We start from the raw sequence: 21,623 nt of genomic DNA on the forward strand, positions 1-21,623 counted from the left end.
AACATGCAAGCACTAAATAAGCTAGAAATTACTATAGCACTCAACCTTCCTCATTACCTAGAGGAAAGCAGTTTTTGCACTTACTTTTCTCACTTGCTTAGAGAAAAACAGCTCTTGTACTCACTTTCCTCACTTATTTAGAATAAAATAGTTTTTTTTTCAGGCATGTCCAAGGGTCAGCTCCCAGTGTTCTCTCCTGTCTATCTGATGAATCTGGGCATCTTGAGGCAATGTAGAAATTGCCTCATGTAAACAGACAACCCTCTCCTCCTACCAACCAACACTACAACCTGTCAGAGATGCACTTATCTAGCCAAACTGGAGGTAAAGCTCTCTCCAACCAAGACCGAACTTGACAGTCAATATGAGAAGGTAAACATTTGCACCACACCACACTTAGAACCAAGACGCTATCCTCCAAAAAAGGAAGACAATCTAGTGATCCCCTGCCATAAACAAACTGTACAGCAGAAGGAAGAAACTGTTGCAAAAGAGAGTAAAATCCCATGAGTGGAGGAGCTCCCTGGTCAGCCTCAGTAAGAAGTTGAGATCCCTTATAAGATCCTCCAAAACTAGCTATGAAAACAAAATCGCCACTAATTCTAAGGACAACCACAAAGCATACTATAGCTATGTCAAGAATCTTGATAGCAACACCCAGATCTGCCCTGAGTTACAGCACAATGGCATGAAAATTACAGAACCAACTGATACTGCCAACATCCTGGCAGATAGGTTCAGTACCCCCTCACCCCCTAAAAGGCCCATATCTATACAGGAATAATGCAGACTCCCTATAATCACAACTATGCAGGTAAAAGCTGCACTCTTTAAAGCCAAAAACACAGCATCCATATCCATAGGACCGGACAACATCCCAGGCTGCATTTTACATAAACCTCAGAATGAACTGGCTCCCCACCTAAGCACCATATTCAATAATAGCCTCGCATCAGGTTTTGTGCCCACTGAATGGTGCACAGCACCAGTTATCCCACTCCACAAAGGAGAAGCCGCCACTGATCCCGGGACCTATCGCCCTATTAGCCTGATTAGCGTGGTCTGCAAGGCCATGGAATGTATCATCATGGAACTCATAAACAAAGACATTGGTAACCTCCAAACTTTGGATCCCACCCAGTTCGGGATTGTGAAAGGCAGATCATGCCTCCTGAACCTGATTCACTTTTTTGAGGCAGTCACCAAAGCCGTAGATGAGGGTAAGGTGGTTCACACAGTCTATCTTCTTGACCTCTCCAAGGCTTTCAACACCATCCCCCATTCTGGAATTATAGCTAAACTCACTAAACTAGGTATAAATCGCTACGTCACAAGATGGGTTGCCAGCTGGCTCACTGACAGAACTCACACTGTAAAAGTTGCAGACTCCAAATCTGACCTCAAACCAGTGACAAGTGGAGTGCCACAGGGTTAAGTCTTGTGACCTCTCCTGTTTGGTATCTACTTCTCTGAAGTACAGGCTAACACAGAAGGCCTCTGGCTAATGAAGTTCACAGATGACTGCAAACTGGGAGCCATAGTCAAGTCCCCAAATGATGTGGACATCCTACAGAAGGGCCTCGCTGAGACAGATGCCTGGTGTCAGAGCCATGGCCTCAAGCTCAATGCCAAAAAGTGCAGTGTCATCTTTTTTGGTAAAAACTCTGTACCCATGAACTACCACATAGGCAGCAATCTACTTAACAGTGAATGTGTGATAAGAGACCTTGGGACACAGGTAGACAGTAGTCTCTCGTTTGATAGTCACATCACCACAGTAGTCAAGAAGTCCTTCTACATGGCACATCTCATCATAAAAGGGTCCTCATCAAGGAAAAAAAAGGTCATTGTTACCCTCTACTCGACACTCATTAGACCCATTATAGAGTACAATGCCCCTTTTGGAATGTACCTCACAAGACATCTGCAGCAGCTGGAAAGGCCACAGAAGTATCTCACAAAGAGGAATACTGGCCTCAAACAAATGCCCAACACTGACAGTCTCAAAAAACTCCAGCTTTACTCCGTAGCATATTGCCTATTCTGAGGTGATCTCTGCCTAACATATAAAGCTATATCAAACCCAGAGCTGTTGGACATGCTACACCTAAAGAAATCCCAGTCTCTCTGAGCTACACACTCCAGGGACCCAAACCTTGTCACTGCAATAAACAGGACATGCTGGAGGGATAGATTCCTGTCCCAGAGACTTCCCATACTCTGGAACAAGCTACCCATCTCTGTCAAGCAAAGTTCTTCATTAGCACTCTTCAAGAAAAATCTTGATGAGTGGATGGGAAATAGGAAATACACCCTGGGGATCACTTCTGTGTCTCTGCTCGACAGTGGCAGAAGGAAATAACTTTCTTGGGTGGCATAAGCCAGGGAACCTTGTTGGCTAGGCTTACGTAGGCCCTTGTGCCGATAGACTAGTACCTACCTATGAACCTGTTAAAACTGATACATACAGTGCTACATCCAGACATTTTCTACAATGCATTGACTGGCCATATTGTGCATCCAACATCACCTCTCCATACAACAGAGCTGTGAGGGCATGGCACAGTAGTCATCATATGCACAGCCGGGGAGCAGCACAGTAACAGAAACAACAACATGCACATTGTTAGGCTGAGGCTTACCTAAGGATGTGAACTGGAGTGTATGATAACAGCAGGAGATTGAGAGGAGCTATGTATACTGCAAACTGAGGAGGTAGTGCTTCCTGAAAAAGGTAAGTCTCCAGGAGTTCTGGAGATGTGGTCACATTTTTTGTGTGTGTGTGTGTGTGTGTGTGTGTGTGTGTGTGTGTGTGTGTGTGTGTGTGTGTGTGTGTGTGAGAGAGAGAGAGAGAGAGAGAGAGAGAGAATGAGAGAGACAGTTGCTGTGGGAACTTGGAGAGGAAGGAAAGGAGAAATGATGCAGAATCTGGATGTTCCAGCCATTTGTGCATTCCTTCAGATGAATGGTATTGACTCCAACAGCTCCTGACAAAAAAAAAAAAAAATCAAACAATGAGACCACAACTGCCAGTTAATGCATTTACCTGAAAGCCAAGTACACTACTTCTGCTAGTGTGGGTACACCACCCTTCACCATGGATACCAGTGGTGGAATAGAAAGTTACTTGCTTTTCCTGTGGTGTGTATCCAGCATTCAGACAGATGTGCAGTTACTATGAATGTTGACATTAGTCCCAATGTATGGAGGCACAAAGATGCAGGGAGGTAGATATGGCACTTAGATGTCTGTCTAGCACACCGGTGAGTTCAGCTATGTATTGTTATCTATCATTTACATGATCAGCCAGGTCAAAAATTGCACCAATCAGCTTTGTCGCAGTGGTGGTGGCATTCACCTGTGTCTGGATGTCTTGCCTGCACATCTGTTTTGCAATGCATATTGTGGTACATATGTGAGGCAATAACCAGGAGGCATGGAAGTGATGGTCACCAGATTGTGGCTTCCAAACTCTGCTTTGTGGTCAGTGGAGATACTATTATGCACGGAAAGTGGATGGGTGCTTTGGGTAATCCCTAGGTATAGGCATAGGGAATGATCTGTTAAACAGACTCTAGAAAGGTGTAGGCAGATTCTGCAGAAAAGAGACCTTTGTCACTGGAAGTGTGTGGTAGTGTGCCTTCACATTCACTGTTGCTGATAGTAGCACTGTGCCCTCAGACTGTACTACTGTAAGACTAACATAACCATCAGTGTCTGATGAAGCACTGGTATCAGACATGACCTGTTCCATGGCAGAGGACTCCATAACCATAGCATCTGTGAATGGAGACAGATAAATGCCTCTGTGCAACATCGCTATGTGACAATTTCACTAGCCTGTGCTCCACCACTAGTGCTACAAGCAGCTGTGATTATGATCTGTGAAAACAGATTATTTTGTTTTACTTTAATGCACCTCAGATTCATCAGTTGCTTACAATTTACCTGGGTGTAGAATAATAACAGAACCAAATATTTTGCGTAGGAAAAATGTTGCTAATGTTTGTGAGGAAAACTACAACAAAATAGTTAGTAAAATTCTCTTAAGTGGTTTGAAAAGCATTATACTTCAGCAGAATGTGTTATATTTAACAGAGGTAAGTCCACTTTGATAAACTGCATTTTTGTGCCTCAATGAGATCTGAGTCATATTGACCTCAAGAGACCATCATGAACTGGATCTATAAAGTGGGAAAGCAAGTTAATTGGTTTAGCTTAAGTGACATGACTGGTATTGTTTATAGTGTTTGGTGGGCAACATGGGTTAAACTTGGCTAGGTTTGTAGGACCCCTGAGGTTGCTAGCCTAGTAACCTCCTATGATCCTATGATCCAAAGGTAGTAAGAGCATTTTAACTGAAAAAGACACAAAGTTAGTAGCATTCACTTTCAAGAAGAAAAGGTAATGCACTCATACAGTCTATAAAATCTGTTCACAAAGATGATAACTAGTCATCTTCTTCTTGTCATTTGCAACTGCAAAGCTGTGTTGTCATAATCACGTCATTGCAGAATTTGAAAATACAAGCAACAGCTAATGGGAGGAAGAGCCTTCTGTGGTCCAGTGCCAACACACTAAGTAACAGAGCTGTAGCAGTGGAGTTTGGTACTGCAGGCAGCATACCCATGTGACACTGCTGTGTCAGCTTGTAAATTGTCATACATTTTAAATGTGAAATTAATTATTAATGCAACAACGTAACAACTCATTTCTACATTTAAAAGAAATCAGCAGTTTGATAGTTTCCATTTATTTATTTATTTGCATTTCTTTACCGGGATGGTCCAGCTGGGCCAGAAGTGCCCATTTTCAGTGGAGTCTCGGTGAGAAAAGCTGCACATATAAGACATTTCATATACAATACAGAATTTACATTAATAAAGACATTTAGCACATATTATTGCCAGCTTATCCAATTGGTGAAAAAAACAATACATAAGTAATCATTCTCAAATCAAAGAGATTATACAAGCAATACAGAGTATATACATGAGAACATTCCATATGAGTAGTTATCAGCTAGCAAAATTTATATAGGACACTTCATGCAGTGGGTGCAAAGCAGATATAGTAATTAATTAGGGACTATGTACTTAAACTTTTCACAGGCGGTGTAATAGCTGAGTGATAGGCTATGTCAGTCTTGTTGCAGGAATAAGCAAAGTCGGTGGATATTGCTGCAGATATAAGTGGTGGTATGATATTAAGGTAGGCTGTGAGAGGACCTGAATGTCTCTCCTGGTTCAATGGTAGGTCTATAAGGGTTAGGAAGAGAAGGAAGTAGGCAGGAGGGATCAATGGTAGGACAATGAGGGTAAGTCATTCTATTTGGGTCCCTCTGCGAGTTGACACCTGAGAACCAATTTTTCTTTCCCCATCATTTCTTTGATTCTGCTGAGCATACTAGTTGTCCTAAGGTGCATTTAAACAAGAAATTGCAAGTAATACATGGCAGAGGATGCATTGAATGGATATTACTGTACAAAAATGATATTGTGAAGCACATACTGAACAGATAAAACACAGTGCATATCTATGATGTAGTAATATCTTTTCAAGATACAGCCCAGCATGTGCTAAGGGACATACAAAATGTAAAATTCAACCTTCTGTTATAAAAGCATGTGTGATTGCGTGTGTGTGTGTGTGTGTGTGTGTGTGTGTGTGTGTGTGTGTGTGTGTGTGTGTGTGTGTGTGTGTGTGTGTGTGCATGTCTGCGTGTGCGCGTATGTGTTAGGAGACTTCATTTTTAAACATACCCAGGAGGAGGGGAAGAAGCATACACTAAGCTAGAGTCATGATATGCTGTACAATATGTAAATGATGAGGTAAGGTACTTCTGCAGTTCATAAACCTGTAAACTTTGATAGAAAATGAGCATGCAAGTCCAGTTTTACTTTCCTCTATAGTCAGTTTAATTTATTGTATTATTGCTTAAGTTTGTAGTCTGGCTTTAAGTTGTTACTGGATTGCAGCTGCCTATTTGAGTTGTAGAAGCTTAGAAGGCCAGCCAGTGCAGGGGTTTTGTCTGGATAGTATAGTATTTGGTGATCTAGGTTAAGTTGGTGGTAATGTAATAAGTTGGGAAATTCTAGCCAGTGTAGTGATTGTAGGGATTGGCAGTGGTGAGAGCGTGATTTGGAATTGGTTGTCAACCTGGCGATTTTGTTGTAGCATGTGGCGAGTTTGTTCTTGTCTGCTTTATTTAGGTTTGTTAGCACAGGGGATGCATAAAGTAAAGTTGATAAGAGATGGGTTCTAGCTATGGCAATTCTAGATTTGGTGGTTTGAAATTGTTTGTTGCGATAGAGGGTTCCTAGCTTTTTGTGGACTTTGGAGACAGTTAGGGATATATGTTTACTGTATTTTAGTTGTTGATCTATTGTAAGACCAAGTAGTTTGGCCTCCGGTACTGGGGTGATGAGGGTCTTGTTGGCTGAAAATATGGAGAAGGTGAGGTCATTAATCTTTATTGGGTGGAAAAGCATAAGTTGTGTTTTCTTTGGGTTTAATATCAGTTGGGATTTATTTAGCCAATGTTCTATCTCTATGAAGGCTTCTTGGGCTTTTTGTTGGAGAAGTTGGATATTGGATGCAGAGCAGATCAAAGTTGTGTCATCAGCATATTGGACTATGTTGGCTTTTGTGGTTGCTAGGTGGAGCTGGTTTGTGAAGATGTTAAAGAGCAGGGGCAAGAATTGAGCAGTGAAGTACACCGAGTGTGACAGGGAGTGGGGGGATAGTGAGTTAAGCCATTTGACAGACTGAAGGCAGTTGTTTTGGTAACTAGTGAACCAGAGCAGGGTGGGGTTGTCAAGGTTGAGTGTGTAGAGGCAGGTTAAGTGTTTGTTGTGGGAGGCTGTATCAAATGCTTTAGATAAATCTAGAAACTAGTTTGTCTTGGTGGGTGTATGAGTTTATGGTGTTGGTGAAATTAATTAGGGCAGTGGTGGTGCTATGGGATGGACGTAATCCATGTTGGGTTTTGGAGAGTAGGTTGTTAGAAAGAAGATGGGTAAGGAGTTGGTGGTGAATGCACTTTTCTAGAGTCTTTCATAGGGGTGACAGGATGGCAAGGGTTGGTAGTTAGGGTGGCCAGTAGAGGGGCCACCCTTGTGAAGGGGGATGATAAATGAAGTTTTCCACAAGGATGGGACAGTGTGTTCAGAGAGGGATCTATTTATCAGTAATGAAATAGGGTAGGCTATGGTCCTGGATGCAATTTGAAAGTATTTGGCTGGAAGATTGTTGGCAGTGAGGATGGTTGGTTAGGTCACTGTCCACATAATTTCCCAAATCATGAACAGTTGGGTCAACTCATAGGGGCATATTTTCAGTGTGGTTGTTCTTTGGGGTAGATGACTTCCCAAAGGGTACAATAATGCAGTTTTTGGCATTTACATTCAGTTCATGATTTGGCACCTGTTAGTTATTTAGGGAAACCTTCCTGCAGGCAGGCTAAGTCATTTGGGGATTCAATGACTGCTCCTAGCTTGCAGTTATCTGCAAACTTAGTAACCTATAGCCCTTTGGTATTGGCTTTTACTTCATAAAAGTAGATGACAAAAAGGGTCCTAGTGCAGAACCCTGGTGGATTACACTGATGACTGGTCTCTTTGTGGAAGTAACTTCCCCTATTTTGATTATCTGTATCCTACATGTGAAACAGTTGGCATTGGGGTTTATTTCCACGTTATTTACCGTTTCTGCTATGCCCAAGGAATTGTTAAAAGCTTTAGCCAGGCCAGATATGTGGTCTTGCCTTCATCCCTTACTTTAATGACATTTAAAAAAAAAATCTACCAGGTTGTTTAAGCTTGACCTGTCCTGAGAGAGGTTCAGTGCATGGTGGTTTCCTATATCCTGATTGTTTAATTACATGGCTTTACAGAAGAGGCTGGTCTGGTCAGATTTATGGATGTATAATTACCTCGGTCTGTGGAAGGTCCTCCCTTATGAAGCAGAATGACTGTAGCTGCTCTCCATTCACTTGGTAAAAAACTTGTATGGAGGATGAGATTGAAAAGTGTCATCAGGAATGTGGCTAAATTGTGCTTCATACTCTAAGATGCTTCCAGGAGTATTGACAGGAACCATCAATGCAGTATTTTTAGCTTTTGATAGAACTTTGAGCAACTGGCCTTGTGTGATAACTTGATAACTGGAGGCAAAACATTTTCGGGTATGTCTAGAGAGACAGATGGGGGTGGGGGGTAAAGTTAGAGCTAAATTTATTGGCCAGTAGGTTTGCTGTATCTTCAGCCTCAGTGTAGGGAACATCATTCACAATCATCTCACTGTGTATCTGTGTTGTGCTTTTGACATTACACACAAAAGTAAATAATACCCTGTCATTGTCTTTGGCTTGAGTAGCTATTTTAGCCTTAAACTTGGCTCTTGTGGATTTTATTAAGCTCCTTAGTTGTTTGTTTATATCAGAGATAAGGTCCCTGACATACCTGGGATTATTCTTCTTACTTTTGGTTAAAATTTCTATGAAATTAATAGGACTCTGTGTGTGTGTGTGTGTGTGTGTGTGTATAATATATATATATATATATATATATATATACACACACACACACACACACACACACATACGCACACATGCATATGTACATATGTGTATATTCAATTACCCTAATGAAAATGGACATCAGCCAGGTTTAACAACCTCGTGTTTCTTAAGCTTAGTCAAACACTCTGCTTATGCTATGCTGAAGAGGTCATAACAAGGCTGAAATATGCATATCCATAGCTAGTGGGGTTTGGCTTTATTGGCCTGAAATTATCCATTAAAATGACTTCAAACGTAAAAGTCATGGACATTCAGAATTGCCATATAGCTGAAACACCTGATGTTCATAAGGGTCATTTGCATATATCCCATAGGCCTCTGTTACAGGAGGTTTGGGAGGTCACTCTTTGAAAGTTCTAGCTTGGCTGGAGTTTTCATTTAGTTTTTTTTTCTCATATATTAATATCTGTCTACACACACACACACACGCACACACACACACACGCACATACATATATACATATTTGTATATATATATGTATATCTATCTATATATGTATATGTTTTTAAACAGGTATATATATATATATATATATATATATATATATATATATATATATATAGATATAGATAGATATAGATATATAATATGTGTGTATGGTCACATTTAATAATATCAACACAACAAAATATCAAAACTAAGTAATACAATTCTTAAAAATAATGCCATAATTAGAAAAGATACCCAGTTGCCACACCCATGGGGAATGTGTGGAGAACTGTAATCAAACTAAAAATGAGCAAATAAATATCGGATGGATTTAGTTTGAGATTCACAATAGATACAGTGTATTACAGGAGTATTTAAGTATAGCTTTGTGCTGTTTACTATAACAGTGGATGTTCAGTTAAGAGATTACCAGTGCATCTGTATTCCTTATTCCACAGATTTGTCAAAGTAGAGCATTCAACTTCTCTACTGATATCCAGTAGTTTCTCAGGACATCATTGCAAGTGTAGCACCACCCCAAATGATGTCAAAGTGAAGGACAGTTTAAAAGAGTGGATAATTTTGTCATACCATCAGTTCTTTAGGTAGAAAGGTCACTTAAGTGCCCCACGCCACCATCATAGGGACTTAAGGATCCCTGTAAATCCTTCATCTAAGTCCACAAAGGCTTGTGTCTCTAAGACATTGGCTAGCCAAAGATTTATGTCAGCAGTACCACTACGTACCCCAGAAGAAATGAATTCTTAGCACAAGTGGCAATTTCTCCTCAGTTGCGACATCCCTCCTCCAATAAGATTGGACTGGTGTAGCCCCTTTGAAAACTCACTCATTTCCCTGAATCTGAGAACTTCTGATGGAGACCAGTACTGAGTAGTGACCATCTACTTTAGCATCTACTGTTGTGATAACTCCATGCAGTTGTACTAAATTTATCAAATTAATCACTGCTGCAATTGCATTCTTTTCTGCAGGGAAAGTACTAGAGCTATGTAGTATGTATTCATAAAGACTGTGTGGCCATACATATACTGCAGTTTGGTAGTGTCTAATCCTTCGGTGTACTTAGACTGAATGTCTGCTGCATAGTAGTTTGAGAAAGTATGGACCAAGGTCTCTATTCATTTCCACAGAAACTAGGATGCTTGCTGTTAAAGAAATATTCCTATCAAACTCTGCTCTTATTTATTTTTTCCTTATTTCCTTTTACTCACACCTGCACATGCTTTCTGTATCTTGTTGTTTTCCATCACCTTTGGTTCTCTCTCTTATTATATCTTTCTCTGTCCTCTATTAATAGAGGTTGTGATTTTTAATGCTAAAAGATTTTAAATACTTTCCATTCATATCTGATTCTTACATACTGTAAGAAGGCATCCCAGTTGCATTTGTTCAATAAAGCATGTATTTATTACTTTATAATTATTGATTAATTCATTACAGCCAAGTGACACCTCAAGGTGTTTCTTCAGCTATATCCTATTGATGCCTCTAGGCATCAGATATTGCTTATTATACAATGACTGGCCACTGGTATTCAAAAATGAGCACACTGATTGTTCAGCCCAACCAGTGTGCCTGTTGTAAATCAAGCTTATACCAACAGCAAAATTCTGGTGGCTAAAGTATCATTGAGTGACCAGACTTTTTTCTTTTTAAGTGCTGTCTCTTAGAAAAGCATTAGTCTGAAGGAAAGAGTCTAAAAATAAAAGGAGTGTCATTATTTAGTGACTTTGTTTCTCATAAAATTTGTGGTTTTCCAACAAATCACTGAAGAACAAAGTCACTCAATAATGACAGGCATTTCAGTTTCAGACTTGCTTTCCTTCAGACAATGCACACTTATTCTCCTCTTATTTATGCTTTGTGTACATTTTTTTTAAATAAAAGATTGAGAGGTACATACCTGAGCAGAGATAATACAAGAAGAATCAGCTACGTTTCCTGAAACTAAAACATACCTGATTTTCCTTGTATTTTCCCCTGTCTCTCTCATACCTCTAAACTGTCTGGAGGTCCAGTTTTTTTCTTCTTTCAAAAAATACCAACAGAGATCATCCTTTCTCCATTGTTTGCTTGCTAAAGCAGTGATAAACTGTGTAAGCCTGGGAACATAAATCCCATATGCTGCACAGTAAATAATCAAAGGGCAGAACACAGAAATGATGCAGATGAACACCACGGCCCCATTATAAAAACACATTGGGCAAGATTCACGAAGCCTCCGTGTAAGAGATACAAGGCTTACACGGAGGCTGCAGTTAAACAGTGTGACGTCAGCATGTCATGCATATGCATCAGGGCATGCTGAATCATACCTAAGGCTAACACGGTCCATGGAAGACAGTAGGGGGCGTGTCCTTAGGCTGAGCCCTGCAAGCAGATACGCCACCAGAAGAGTAAAAGTGCCCAAAGTAAACACCCACGACAGAGTACATGGAAATGTGAATAAACACAACACAACACATGCCCCCACAGACTATGAACATAAAATTATATAAATGAACATGTTATATTTTTTTTAACTATAAAGATGTTTGCCCGTGAGTGCGCTCGTTTGCGCGGGCATGCCCGTAGCTCAGCCACAGTTAGCAGTAAATGGAAAAGCATAAAAGAACTAACTATGCAAAGTAAGCCAAAAAGCAATAGCGTAGCGATAGAGACATTGGCTGAAGAGCAGGCAGTCATTGTTCGAGCCCCCACAACATCAATTTTTATTTTTAGTGAAATAAGCATGAAACAAGTCCCTGACATATATGTACACATATAAAATTATATTTTATGTAAAATGTAATGAAATAGGCCATTTATTTTGAAGAAATGTGAGATAACAAAATAATAAAAAATGCCAGATGTGCCTATAGCTGAGCTACAGTTTAACAAGGTGAGTGCATCTGCCCGTGGGTGAGCAGTGGTTTAACAGATGTAAAATGAGTGCCCGAAGGTGAGCAGTGGTTTAACACGCTGAAACTGTGTGCCCCTAGCTGAGCTGAGCATAATATGCGTGCTGACAGCCAAATGAAGCGTAAACCAGCGTAACCCATTTGCGCGGAGCTGCGCACCGCACCAACAAGCTAACCAACGGGCAATGTTGAGCAAGCTGTAACAAAACTGCCTTTACACAGACACACCCCCTAGCCTGTCTAGACAGTCATAAAATTTAAAAAGCAGTGGCCAGGTTTGAACCCAGGATACCATGCACCATAGTCAAGGTACTGAACCACTAAGCCATGACAGCTGTACTTAGAAATGCAGTAATAGCAAATATATAGGAATGAGTAGAAAGTGGAGCATGGCAAAGCAGGTTTTGTGAAGCTGATACAATTCCAAAATGGCCAATCACAGATAAGTGTGGGAAAAATGGCATATATAAGCCCCATAGGTGGGAATACAAAGCATAAACGATTGTAGAACTAACTTGCAGCCAGAATGTCAGGAATAGGTGAGGGTAGTTGCTTTCGAGCACAGAGATGGGGTGTTGAGGAGTCCAGATATATGGTCTGGCTCCTAGTCCACAATCACGAGGCCCAACTCATGCAGGGCCAGGTCCTGTGGGGAGCATATAGGGCTGAGGCATGGGACCAGTTGGCTCATGATCTCACCAGTGCCACAGGGATTCCAAGGACTGGTGAGCAGGTCCGTCACCACCAGGCGAACCTGAAGAGACGTAAGCAGGACCAATTGAACCTTTGGATCCAGGAGGCCCGGCAAATGCCCAACGCCCCACTACTGAGTAAGTTACATTTAATTATGTATGTAAGAAATTAAACTAGCTGATATTATGGAGATGTGTATTCCAATATTACTTCATTTATATTACAGCTGCAGGTGTCCGTTCTGCGAACCACAGAGCCTATGGCGATAGGCTGGTGCGGTTGCCCCACAAGGCAGGTCAGTAATCCTCTCCCAGTAACTGTAAAGAAATATAAAAGTATGACAGTTAGCAAAAGAGTGCAGTGTAGTCACTAAGTAATAAAATGTGCAAGTAACAGTGTAAGAGTGTTTGCAAGTATTGCTTGATTACAAAAGTGTGTTGCAGTGTGTAATCCAAACAGAAAAATGAAAATGTCTGAAATAAAGTCTGAAATAAAGATGCCCCACCTGTAATATAATAGTACACAACCTGCAGCAGGCTGAAAAGTACAGCTGCAGAAGATGAGCAAATCACATGTGTGAAATATATCCCTGTTGAAATACTGAAACATGACAGAAGTGAGACTGCTGGAAAGGATTGTAATAACTACAGGTAAAACATGTCAACAAAGCCTAGAAGTAAGTACCATCCTGAATAGTAAAATTAAAACAAGTGAGAGAGTGTGAGAAAGAGTTATGAATCCACCAATAAAGTAGTAATAACCCCTGAATAAAGTATACTGCAGTCAGTACAAAATGAAATGAGTGTGACAAGCAGAACCAAACTGCGAAATGTGTTCAAAGTGTTGCTGCAGCTGGAATGTGTATCCCAAAATCTGGATATGTTGTTCTCAGTCTGCAATATGCAGATAGTATGATTGTCTGAAATACCAAACATCCACAGTTGTCTATAGCTATATAAAGCAAATGTAGCAGGATGATGTAGCTGAACAAAGCCAGATATGAACGTGTATGAATAACAATAAAATGTATATTGATGTAGCAGTAACAGTCCTATCACCAACTTGAAGTAGTTATCACATAGGAAACTATAGGTAGAACAGCAGTGTGTATATATCTGCAGCTATTAGAAATGTACAGCATATGTATTGGTATTTGAAGGTATTAATTATATTTGCTTCACCCCACCCTATAACCACATATAATCCATTCCACGTGAAATTGGTATGTGCAATCACAATTAACACCCCTGGACATTTGTCCTGTTGGGTCATACATATTTGCATGTATGTTGATGCATCTGCCCTGTTCATACATCCAAACCTGATGGCCTGTTGCCATCAATCAACCCTGCATGTTGTTGGACTTTGTATTGCTGTTCAAATTATGCATGTGTTATGCTCGCTGTTCAATGGTGTGAATATCTGGGTGTTTGGTTAATGGGAATACTAATGCATGCTGTTACAACTAATTGTGAATGGTATTGTATGTTACTAACCCGAACTGTCATGACATAATGCAAAACATAGGAAGACAGGGAAGGCGGGTTCCAGCGGACCCACCTCTCCCACCTCAGCTGGCGAGTGCACCTGGCACTAGTGTGGAATCTGGACCCTCCTCAGTTGGCCCTGTGCCACCTGCAGGTGGAAGTACTGCAGGGGATGGGGCCCGTCCCCCCTCTGCAAGTGTGGCCGGAGGAGAACCACCACTCACCCTCCGTAGTGTCCGGACTGTGGTGCGTAGGGAGATCCGGGACTCTGTTCTTGGGCCCCTACGCCAGCTTGAGGCACAGGTGGCACAACTTACGGGCATGCCTGTTGCCCAGCCTACACAGCCCCCAGCACATCCCCATCCTGGGCAGTGAAGGAACAGTGGCAACTGCCCATGGGTGGAGATATCAGTTCAACTGTTGCCATCTGTGGGCTCATGGGCTCTGGATATCCAAACATCCGTCCCCGTCAATTGTGTAACCCCCCCACACGTGTCATACACTGCCCCTGTATGCGTCTTGTTTGTCTTGTCTGTTGACCTACCCAACCTACCTCCCCAGCTATACCGACTTCCTTTACCTGACATACCACTCTCACCTGAAAAAAAAAAAAAAAGGGCACTCTGTACCCACAAAAAAATTACGCCCTATACACAGCTGCCCATTCCGCACACATGTCTGCTGAACATGGAAACTATCAATTACAATTGGCTGTACAACAAGTATTATTGTTGTCCTGACACCTCTCTCAGGGGTGGAAGGTTTCAAATGTCACACCAAATTACAAACATATGCACAGCTGTTGCTGATGAAGAAATGGGCAGCTATGGGCCTTACCTACATCCCTCCTGCAAAACCCAAGCTTTTTTTCCTATTGTCTTACCCTCTTTGTGACCCCTTTTTCACCACTTTCTTGTCTTCCCATTTTCATTTCTTTCAAAGAAAATAGCGCGGGTGTGCGCCAGAGTAAGCACTGTTAAGCGGTTGTAAGCGGGTGTGCGTGGAGCCTAACACCAGTGCGAATGCGGGAGCTCCGCGCAAACCAGCACTAACCTGGTTACAACTGCTTAATAGTGCCTTAGTCACTCTGATTGACAGGTCCTGTAGTCAGTTCAAAAGCAAAATAAAATCCCACTGTCAGTCCCGAACCCAGGAAACAGTAGTCTGCATGACTTACCACTAAGCCATGACTGTTATTCAAGAAAATTGTGCTAAAATAAATATATCGTGTAATAGTAGGAATGAATGTAAAGGGAATATAGGATGTGTAGTACACAAAGCATGTCATGTATATTTACTGTCAAATCTAGTGGATTTCTATAATAGTAGTGTGTGAACAGAAACAGCCATGCTAGTTGGTAGCTAGTAGGTAATAATGTCAGTTATTATACATATATAAATGTATATATATATATATATATATATATATATATATATATATATATATATATATATATATATGTATATATAGTTGAAGGTGTCAGTGTACATACACACTTAGTACAGGAAACAGGAGAGATGAATGGAGAAATGTGAATCTACAACAAAGCCTGAATCATGAGAGAAATACTAACCTTTACTCTCACAGAACAGTGTCCACAGCATACCAGCATTGTCCCCACCCTTACAATCTGAAAGGGCAATGCCTATCTCACATACCCTTTTATAGCACTGTTCTGAAATCACAGTGAGAACTGCAATCAGTACACAACTGGCTGCATTCAATTAGCAAATGCTGGCTTACAATTGGTGCAGAGGCCATCACATGGACTCATGCAGATACCTACAAAAGCATCCTGTACTCCCACTCCACAGATGCAATACTTTCATTGCACCGTCTGGAGGCAGAGAGAGAGAGAGAGAGAGAGAAAGAAAAAAAAATGAAAAAAAGAAAATAAGAACACAAACAAAAACACATGTAAGACAAACTAAGTTGAAGCTGTCATCAGTGTCAGTATCAAGCTGGGCTAGCTGCAGCAGGAAGCTATAGTAACGGTAACGCAACCAGCTGCGCCAAACACAGGTAATGTAAAGTAACAAGTTAATAGTCTACATACTGTGAACCCTCCATATGTGTCTTTGGTCTGTATCTATAGGTATGTCCATGTGATAAGTAAGTTGTGTGCACATAGTTTCACCCAAAGGGGATGACTATACATTACATGTCATTCAGTGTTAGGCCATGATTCTGGCACCAGTTGTCCGTTTCAGTGAGGCCTGTCTGTAGGATGTGTGTGTCAGCTGGTGTAATGACTATGGCGCTTAGTTCGCAGTCATCTGGGAACTTTGTCATCCACAACCGTACATGTTTGCTTTCACATCTGAGAAGTAAATGCCAAACAAGAGGGGTCCTAGGACAGAGCCCTGTGGGATAACACATGTGACTGGCTTTGAGTCTGACATGGCTCCCGCAATATTGATATTATGGATTCTGTAGTTCAACCAGTGTGCAACCCATCATATGAAATATGTAGTAACATGTAAGCTGATGAGCTTGTCTATGATGCCTGAGTGGAGTACTGTGTTGAAGGCCTTAGGCAAGTCCAGGTAGGCTGTATGGACTGCTTTGCCCTCATCAATGGCTGTAGTGACTCTTTTGAAAAGGTCAACCAAGTTCAAATGGCAGGATCAGCCCATCACAAAGGCATACTGGGTGGGATCAATGTCTGCAGGTACCCAATATCGCTGTATATGCGTCCCATAATGAATCATTCCATAGCTTTGCAGACCAGGCTGGTTAAACTTATGGGGCGGTAGTTCCCAGGGTCAGTAGAGGTGCCTCCTTAGTGGAGTGGGAACACTGTTGCTGTATGCCAGTGTTCAGGTACATATCCCGTAGTATGGCCAAGGTTAAATAACAGTCTTATATGCAGTTGTATCTCCTCTTGGAGTTCATGTAGCAGACATCCAGGGATACCATCAGGTAACATTGATGCTGTGTGTTCTGCTTTGCTGAGGTCGGCCCTCACCTGGACATCGGAGATGATAGGGAGGTTACATTCAGCTGTGATAAGTATTTCTAAGTGTGGGGGAGAGGGAGGGGGGATACTTGCACTGAACCTGTCTGCCAGAATGTTGCCAATATCTGTGGGTTCAGTGAATGTTAAGTAGGTGTGTAGTAACTCAGAGCATATCTGAGGCTTTGGTCCATATGTCTAACATAACTGAAGAAGGCCTTGTGGTTATCTATAGTGTCCGTGGCCATTTCCCTCTCAGAGTTGGCCGTGGATGTTGTTATGAGAGACCGTAGCTTATTACCAGTGCTGACCACAGATGCCTTCCCTTTATGTGAATCTGCTCTGTCCTGCAGTAGCCTCCTTCTATCGTTATACAATTTGCCTTTGGCTGGGGTCCACCAGACAGGATGCCTAACCTTTGTGCATAGGGTCTGGGTTAGAAATGTGTGTGCATGTTCCATGCATTCTTTGGGATATCCGTGGGAAGCATTCGCAAAGGGGTCAGCATTGTGGGTTGTGGCTTCCACTGGCCCCGTGGGCTGCATGGATACCATGTCAGTCCTAACAAGTGAAAATCTGTCTATTCACATATATATCAAAGTAGTCTACTGTGCTGGTGGTGGTGGGATATGTATATCCAGGCCGAGTAATTTGTGTCCAGATCACACTAGTGGATGGCGTTCCACATACAGTACCTTGGTATGAACCCCCAGACTGAGGTTGTGCATTGGACCTGTCTCAGTGTGCTGACCGATGGGGCTTGCTACTATGTTGTTTAGAATGTGGCAGGTATTGTTGCACAGGTGTTGGCTGAGCACTGATATCTGGCCATGTACATGTGTATCCACCAAGAGACACACAAGTGCTACATATGGGAGTAGTAGTATATCACTACAGTTGAGTATCATGTATAGTATGTGTGCCATATATTGCTGACATAGTTTGCTGATATTCTGTTTGTGTTCTCTTTCAGGGACATGGCGCATCAGCAAAATCCTGCCTACTCTGCTGCAGAAGATGAAGAGATACACCAGAGCCTGGTGCAGGATTATAACATACTGTTTTCCCGCACCAGCCAGAATCAGCAGGAGAGGGTTGCACTGTGGCAAGACCTTGTCCGTAGGGTAAATGACATTGGCATGCATAATAGGACATATGAGCAGGTACGACATCACTGCAGTGATTTAATCAGAAATGTCCATCAGCGTGCGTCAGATATCCATAGACAACAGGTTGCCACAGGAGGTGGCGTGGCCACACATTCCCCCCTCACCAGACTGGAGGGGCTTCTCCTAAGTGTTGTGGCTCCAGCCCAGGAACATCAACAGCAACACACCTGCATTATGATGGAGGCTGGATCCACACAGCAACACGACATGGAGCATGCAGGTAATATGCCATATGTACACTTGACTGTTCTGTACACTGTTAGTTTATGCATGTGTAAGGTGTGTCCTTGGTATGTAGCTGTCAACATAGTATGTAATTGTGCAGGTGTGATATTGCCAATATCAGCAGCTGACATGTGAAAGGCAACTGGTGTACTACTGAACTGTATCATACGCAGTATCAATGGCACAGTTGTGCCCACTGACATTAATCCCCTCATTTCTGCAGGTCCCTCTGGTGTTACAGCACTGCAGCCCATCCATGCTGGTGAGTGTGTTTTAACAATACCTATAATAGTCCTGATAGTGCAAGTAATAATAGTGTAACTCAGTAGTGCTTTGTGTGTATACTGCGGGGTTTGCATGTTTGCATGTGTGCCTGTGTCCACGTGTGCATGTGTCCACGTGTGCATGTGTGCATGAGTGCCTGTGTCCATGTGTGCATGTGTGCATGTGTCCATGTGTGTACGTGTCCACGTGTGCATGCGTGCATGTGTGCATGTGTGCCTGTGTCCACATGTGCATGTGTGCATGTGTGCATGTGTGCCTGTGTCCACGTGTGCATGTGTGCATGTGTCCACGTGTGCATGTGTGCATGTGTCCATGTGTGTACGTGTCCACAGGTGCATGTTTCCACATGTGCATGCGTGCATGTGTGCATGTGTGCCTGTGTCCACGTGTGCATGTGTCCATGTGTGCATGTGTGCATGTGTGCATGTGTGCATGTGTGCATGTGTGCATGTGTGCATGTGTCCACGTGTGCATGTGTGTATGTGTGCATTAGTGCATCACTGGTAACATTGTGTAGACATTGAAAACTGTGTTTCCTGTCTTCCTCCCACAGGTGCTGGTGCTGCTCTGGTGTCCTGCAGCAGGGAACTTGAATCTGGTGCCACAGGTACTGATAATGATGATATCTGTGTATTGGCACAGGAAGGTATGTCAGGGTCCGTCATTGGCCAGCCAATTGACAGTACACAGCTGTCAACCCCATCATTGCGCACAGTCATCCTGCCAGTACATCCTATGTCACCATTGTCCCTAGGTGATGGACAGGATACAGTGGGCATTGACCAGGGTAATGTGGTATCTGTGGCACATGCTTCCCCAAACAGCAGCCATGGGCAGGGTCCTGAGATGGTACCACACAGACAGTTACCCATGGGTTCTTGTGGGAGCATCCGTGGGCATACTGCCTCTGGCAGACGTGCCCAAAGAGGTCTGTCAACCTCAGCTATGTTTTGGGCTGTCATACAGGCACAGTCACGTATGGAAAGGTACACCAGACAGGGTCTGAGGGAGCTGAGAGCATGTCGCACATCCATGATTGACAGTATGCGTGACATTGCGGATGCTATCTGTAATTTCACTGATGTCATAGACAGACATTGCGGGGACATATTACGGCAGTTCCACAACCACATGTCCGTGAGCCAGGGCAATGGTGGACAGTTGCAGCATCGACGTGGCCGTATGCCAGCAACAGCAGCAGCTGGCAGTCGGCGCGGATGACAACAGGCCCCCGGATGCCCCCATAGTGCCAGCAGCAGCCCCAGCAATGCTGGGTCTGTGCTGTCATCAGATCGCCCCAGGAGACCACGTGCACATGGCTCTGGACAGTCCCAACAGGGACCTGTGTCCAGTCAACACACTCATGCTTCTGATGACAGTACCCAGTCTGGCTTAGTACCGGATACAGTCCGTAGCACCCCTGCCAGGCACAGGTACCATGTCCATGCCCACAGACACTGATCTGTATGACCTGCCAGGTGCAGTCTGTGGCTGTCCGCAAACTCCAGTATATGGCAGCCATGACGTGGAACTGTGTGCATGCATACACACATGCGAAATGTTAACACCTAGGGCTACCACATACACACACACACTGCACCAACAGTGCCCCACCCTGTACTGCTGTCCATCACCAACACACATACACATACATGTCAATTGGTGGTATCAGTGGCAGACTCAGGCATACCTAATTCACACCCTGTGCATATGATGAAAATGTGCCACCTCCTGCAATCTCCAACATCAGTGCAGGAACAGGTTAACACGTTGCTGATGCACAGGGTGACTACATAGAAGTGTATTACTAGTATCATGTTGGTAACAGTACAGTGTGCTGATATGACTGTGTGTATATCCCAGCATGCCTGATGCATAGTAAGTACCATAGTGTAACAGCTGCACATTATTGCATACCGGTGGTAAGGATGTCAACAGATAGCCACATACATAGGTAGCACAGGGGAGAAGCTAATGCAAGTAGTGATACGCAATGATGGACATGTACAGTAATGGTGGCATGTTGCCCACAACGACTATGCAATGTGGATGTTTGCACATGTTGATATGTGTGCAGTACCAATGTAATACAAATTACAATTAAATATGACATAATATCAGTTCTACCATGGACATCTGAGCTGTGCATTCCTGGGTACATGTTGATAGTGCCTGCATATTTGCACTGTTACCTACTGGAAGTGTTACCCCTTCTTTGTTGTACAATGGACTACTTCCAGCCCTGCTTACTGTAGCTTTGTTTGCATGCATGTTTGCTTGGGGTTCCCTGGAACACTAATTCCACCTGCAATGCAGAGTTACAGAGCTTCTGTGGATTCCTAGTGACATCTGCATAGCGTACTACACGTATGTCAATTTTCCACATGACAGAACGTCACTGTCCGTCCTGTTCACATGTACGTAGCTTGTGACACATTGCATATGACTTACCTGGCATTTACCCCCGTGTGCAGTCATATATGCCAGTGCTATGAAATCAGTAGCAGTACACCCACACATACTCACCTACAGTATGTTGTTCCCCATTGGCCCTATGTGTTGGTAATCACCATGACAATCATACTACTATGTTAGCATGTGCAAAGGTAACCTGTGAATCACCTCTATGGTCCAGCTGTGGTTTATGTGAGTCATGTGGCAATGTCACAGCTGCCACATGTATGCAGTCAACCCTCTCCCCTGGCCAGGAACATACAACACATGTGTGAGATGCCACCACATAGCCAATCTGGGGACTGAGCACTCTGAACCCAGTACTGCCAGACCCTGTCAGGTGGCATGACATACTACAGTGACTACAATAACAGTCTGACATAGACCGGCACTGACAGCAATCCGAACACACTGGGGCATA

The sequence above is a fragment of the Protopterus annectens genome, chromosome 8.part1, assembly GCF_019279795.1.
Source record: "Protopterus annectens isolate FY-2018-M chromosome 8.part1, PAN1.0, whole genome shotgun sequence".
In the NCBI taxonomy this organism is placed as follows: Eukaryota; Metazoa; Chordata; order Ceratodontiformes; family Protopteridae; genus Protopterus; species Protopterus annectens.